Below are 6085 nucleotides of genomic sequence, written 5' to 3'. Positions count from 1 at the left end.
GACATGTAGACAAACAACTACACACACACACTTACTCCTAGGGGCAATTTAGAGTCGCCAGTCAACCTAAGCTGCATGTCTTTGGTCAGTGGGAGGAAGCCGGAGTAGAACCCACGCAGGCACAGGGAGAACATGCAGACTCCACACAGAAAGGCCCCAGGTCGGCTGGGCTCAAACCCAGAACTTTCTTGCTGTGAGGCGACAGCACTAACCACTGCAGTGCTGCCCAGTGAGATACTAGAGGTGCTTTATTTTGAAAATATCTTGACAGATATCTAGACACTCCACAGTGGAGACTCATGGCCAATGGATCTGAATCACTCACTACTATAGTGTTTGGGGAAAATCCCAAATCTCTGCTACACTGTATTCTGTTATCACTTCATGACTTTCATAAGTAAACTAAAAACACCATAGTATGATGTAAACTGTCTTTTTGCATATTTGTGTCTGTCACTTATTTTCTTTTAAAGCTACCATGCCAAGTTAACTCTGCTCTACAACAGGACTGAACACTTTTCTGACGTGTCTTGACTCATATCTGCACATTTGTTGTGGAAAATATTAGTGATAGTCCTGAAAGTCAAAGCTGTGGTGCTAGACATCTGAATAGTCATTTCTCTCAACAAGAACCTATATTTTCAGTCACTCTTTATGTTTAGACACTTTGGGGCTGAAGATAAACTAATCATCTGCACATGTCAAACACAAGGAGAAGTGCGGAGTAACTTAAAGTTGACTGAGATCTGGTAAACAGCCTCTTTTCTGGTAAATGTTCTGCTGCCCATGAGGAGGAAGGAGAGGACTGAGGTGGACTGTGAGTCATGTTCACCACTCTGTCAGTATTTATCTCGCTGTGTAAAACCCCTTTTTCCTTCATCTTTCTGTTTTCAGTGCAAATGAGAATGTAATTTACTTAGTCTCTAATATATATATAAATTGTGGGGAAACATCTGGAATGTGAGAAACTGTATTTGTCAGCCTGTGACATGTCGTCCCACACTCTGTTCACTAGTCAGTGTTTGTACCATGTCCACTTGTCCAGCATCAAGCTCTGTATAAACACATTGGCCACAGAGCCAGATAAATATTACAGCTCACTTGGAGAGGCTGAGTGAGAAGCTGTGAGTCTCCTCAGTAAATATTTAGCTTGTAAATGCCCACTTCACTGTTCAGGGAGGGTTGAGCACATTTTAGTAATTCAAAGGATTTTTTTTTTTTTTTACTCGTTGCCAAACATGAACATCCCTTAAGCTTGAATTCTCCATAATGCTAAATCGATTTTAGATCGGATTGTTTGTACAACTCCACACCAGAAGTAACTCATTATTTGGAGTTGTAATCCTCGGTGGGCTATTAGAAATTATTAAAAACAAACATCCTTTGGTTACTGAACTCAGATCTGCACCATGTGGTTTGGAACAGTTTTGTTTGGTACGGGTGCATTAAGCAGATCATTTTACCACAAGGACTCAGAATATAACAGTAGTTAAATCCCTAAAATAGGGATGGATACAGTGGAAGTTCTTTTTGGCACATCTAAAAACTGCTGGAATACAACACAGACTCATCAGTGTTTCCCTGTAACCTGTATCATCTTTGACCAGACTGTACACTGGGGTACGTTTTTCTGAAGCTTTATGCTGAAGCTGTTTGTAAACTTTTGTTTTTTGACAGTGAAAAGAAACTTGAATCTTTGTGAATGGAACTTTTCATTCACAATTTAAGGGCAGCGATAAATGAAAGCATGGATTGTACCTCATCGCAGAGATTAAAATGGACACTGACAGAGCCAATGAATATCACATTAACCATAATATTGTCTGTTTATCATGGTGATGTTCTGGTTCTATACATTTTATGTACTTATTTATAGCCTGTGTACCAGTTAACATATTCATTACAACATGATCTGTTATACATAAAGTACTTCTTTATTTCACCAAAAAGGCAAAAGGTTTTTACTTTAATCACAAAGATTTTCACGTCTTCATTTCACTGAATATACCCTCTGAAGATCACATGTCCAAACTGGTCTCCAGTGGAGGGACACTGGTAATACTACCAAACCATGTCTATTAAAACTGAAGAGAAAGAATATGAAATGTGCCCATCACCACCCCTCACTTCTTCAAAGGATTTAAAATAAAAGCTGCTGAAAGTTTCACTTCATAAAAAGTCTGGTTATGAATCAGAAAAGACAGCTGTGGGTTTTTTTATCTGTTGTGAGTATAAAATGACAAATCGTGTATCATAGAGTTTTAATGATATGTGTTTATTAAATTATTATGCTTCTATGTGAAAATAAAGTGGAAAATGAATAGTTTTGCTGTGTGGGAAGATGCACTGTAAACTGGGGGCGGGATTCTATGACATTGTTTCCAGGGCTGAATAGACTTTGACCATCATCCAATCTGTGTCAAATCTGTAAGGCTGTTTCACGGATATTTTTACTACAGTTTTTAATTTATCTGTGAAGCAGTGCTTACTCCGCCACTCTTAGATCGACCACTACATTCACTGGAAGAGGAGACAGCGTATTTTTTGTGACACAAACTGCTTTTCCTTTGACAACTTTGAGCCCGTCCAGTGCTTCGGGCCGCCGCTAGATGGCGATGTTGCTTCATACTTTGAGCTACGACCTCTGCTCTCTGCAGGCTGGTGGGATCAATGTCGGTTCAATCCATTATACCTAAATAAAACTTCGTGGAAGTGATGTGAGTAATGTGTATTCAGCTATCCATAGGTCGTGTTGACAGTGTGGGGAGTGTCTCGTGCAAATACACATTGCAGCACATGAATGTAATCAATTTATCCTCCCTTAGAAGTGCATATATGTTATACATCATGTTCAGCTGTATATTTAATGTAACACTGAACGATTTTAATGAGTTATCTCCCTTTAGAGCTGTTCATTCTCAACATTTGGGAACAGTCCACGATGAGGAGAATCTAAGCTTAAGGACTTCTGCCCATATTCCTTTAGACACTTGGATCTCTATGATCATTAACTAATGTCTTTTAATTCTTCAGTTAGGTCACACTCTTAATTCTAAGAGGTGGGCTGACCCCTCCAGCAGAGGCAGGCGTTGGGCTCCTCTCCTCCAGAGGCTGGTTCAGCCTGCTTGTGTGCTGGTTTCTAGTTCCAGCTTCATGTGCCACAGCTCACCTTCACTTTCCTCTGGATCTTCTCTGGGCTATTTGAGGAACTGCGGGAAAAGACACTCTTATCCTTTTTGGCTTTACACAGCAACATCGTCTCACGAATCAAATGCTTTCTGTTACAAATTAAATTAGAATGTCATTTAGATATTTTGTATTTGGACAGGGTGCGTCCAGGCCGCTATGTCCTGTTTATCCTCCATAAGAGCATTAGAAAGTGGTGCATACTCATGAGCATGTTAACAAAATGAGGCTTAACAACAAGAGAACTTTGTCCTCAGACTCCAGGGAACAAGTCACAAAATTTGGGCTCCTTAGTAAAGGACATGTTCACACTTTTTTAAGTCTGTCTTTAAAAAAACGGTTCCATTGCACATAGCAACACCTGAGTTTTGAAAACAAATTTGAAAAAATTGTGAACCTCTTCTTTTACCTGTCCATTTACAACATCCTCACACTTTCTTCACTGTAACGCCTGAGACAGAAAACTAATTACAATCTACAATCCAGACTTTTCTTTTATTCAAAAAAATCTGCCGTACAAGCTCCACAGGAGCCTCAGTCACTGACCTCATGTGCAGCTAGTGTTGCTTCCAGCTATTGACACTTGTGCTATTCTTACACTTTCCTTGACCCTCTCACCCTGTTTGCTGCTCTCATGAGTCCTGGCTAACAAAAAATTTAACTGAACAGGAGGCAACATAGACAGACACAACCGCTTACAAAAACACAAAAAACCCTTCTGCTTCTTTTTGAAAATTCACTGGCCAAAATGTGTCGTGTCTCTGTCATCTTCACCACAATATCTTAAGTAACAAAACACTAAAAAATGCTTTCCCAAGTCTCTGTCTCTTCTTCAGCCGGCTTGGTTAAATACAGTATCTTCTGACAAACTAAACTCATATTTTCTGCCACCTGCGAAACATGCCCTTTCACCTTCCTCTTTCTCCTCCCTCTTAGACTCTCCACAAGACCCTCTCTCCTCCCCTTGGCCCCTCTGACCTCCCCATGCCTCCTCCTTCCCTTCACTCCTCAACAACTGCCAGCCGATTTACGTTTTAGGTATCTCACAGGCCGTCGAATCCAAAATGGCTCATAAGTGCATAAAAGTAGCTCGTCCTTGCAGCCCCTCCCCTCCCTTGCCCCCTCCCACAAACACACACGCACACACCTTCATGCACACTCTCATTAGTTTTGGTCTGTACCTATTTGTTCTTATCCTCCAAGACTCTGGAGATTTTCCTTCGTCTTTTTGTTCTGTTTTCAACCCTGTAGGCTCAGGTTTCAGCGATACTGTATAAAAACTGTATCTCCTATGCAGGGAGATTTTTTTTAAATAAATTTCTTTATTAACTGATTAATTGTTCTTCATGGTAGACAATTTAACACTTTGTAACCAAATGCAGATGCACCAAAGATACACAACCAATGCTATGTTATGTTTTCAGGATGAATAGTTCTAGTCATGTACATGCTACATGAAATTACAAATGCCAGTTCACATTGATTTTTCTCTTGTTTTCTATATGATGTCTTTTCAACATGTTGCTTTAAGACCCCATTTGTGGTTAAGAGTCACCAGATCTCTCAGAAACCTGTGTCCATCTCTCCTGTTCTTCTGCTGACGTATTTTTCTCTCTGCCTTTTCACACACATCTCTGTTCCTCAATTCCTTTAAGGTTATTATAAACTCTCTAGCACCTCCTCTTCCACTCCTGGTGTCTCATACCGCAACACATAAAGTAAGTGTGCATGCATGTGCACTTTCTCCATTTGTCACATGCACACACCAGCTCCCCTCCTCCATTAGAGTTATAATTAATCCAACTGCTCCAGTGACAGAGCAGCGTAGCTCCTACAGATACAGTTTCAGCTGTTGGCTCTTTCTGTGGTTCTCTCCTTATTTATTCAATAAGCCTCAGGCAGATCTGTGTGACTATCAGAGAATGTGGTCGTGGAGTGGCCAATGTTTCACTCTTATGTGTATTGGTTAAAAAAAAAGGGGGGGGGGTGCTGTTAAGAATGCAACTCCTGTTTGCAGCTGTTTAACACTGAAAAACAAAACATTTTGTCTCACTGATAAGCTTTAATTTTTTATTATAACAAATTTTTTTAAGGCTGAAAATAGGGGAAGTGCACTAATACTTTTTTCCCCAGGACACCATAATAAGCTGAACTTTATGCAAACTGTGGTCACCATGCATTTAAAGCAATCAGTTACAACTAATCGAATTAATAATATTTATTTTCATACTGATTTTTATGACTGCCGTGTTGAGGCACATGTTTAACTATTTAGACAAAGGATGTTTCTCCTCAGCTTTTGTCGAATGATTTTGTGTTATCTTGTATTGATAACTACTAACCCCTTAATTGGCACGTTATGCTGCAGCGCTGTTCCTGATTGGTCTGTCAGACAGTAGTGTCGATCCCGGCTCTCACTGAGACCTAAATCTGTTCAGATGAGAGCAGCATTTTCCCATTTTAAGGCTGGAAGAGGCCTACTAGCAGCAAATCTATAACCCTGCTTGGTAGCAACTGGCGTCTCCGCTAGAAACACCCCAGTGGCCCTGGCGATCCTTATACGGGCCTCGAGGTGGGATCGTGAGCCTCTATGGGAGGTCAAAGCCACAGACCCATATATGGCGCGCGCTCTCTCCTCGTCGGGGACGCGCAACGTCACTTCTGATCCCCTCCTGAATGTGATGGATGCAGCCCCCTCCTTCAACCAGGGGCACCTCCTTGCTGCACCCCCACACCAACCCCCCCATCCTCGGCCTGTCAAGCATCCTAATATGGCAGAGGGCCGGGATGGGGGCCATTACCGAGGTTTGTGAATGGTGGAGGTTGGGTATATAAGATGCACAGGCAGCATCGAAGAATGTACTGGGTCAGCAGCCGGAGCCCCCCCTTGGGTCATCTC

The sequence above is a fragment of the Monopterus albus genome, unplaced genomic scaffold, assembly GCF_001952655.1.
Source record: "Monopterus albus unplaced genomic scaffold, M_albus_1.0 scaffold10.1, whole genome shotgun sequence".
Taxonomy (NCBI): Eukaryota; Metazoa; Chordata; class Actinopteri; order Synbranchiformes; family Synbranchidae; genus Monopterus; species Monopterus albus.
The sequence above is the reverse complement of the archived record's forward strand: the minus strand, read 5'-3'. Positions refer to the sequence as shown.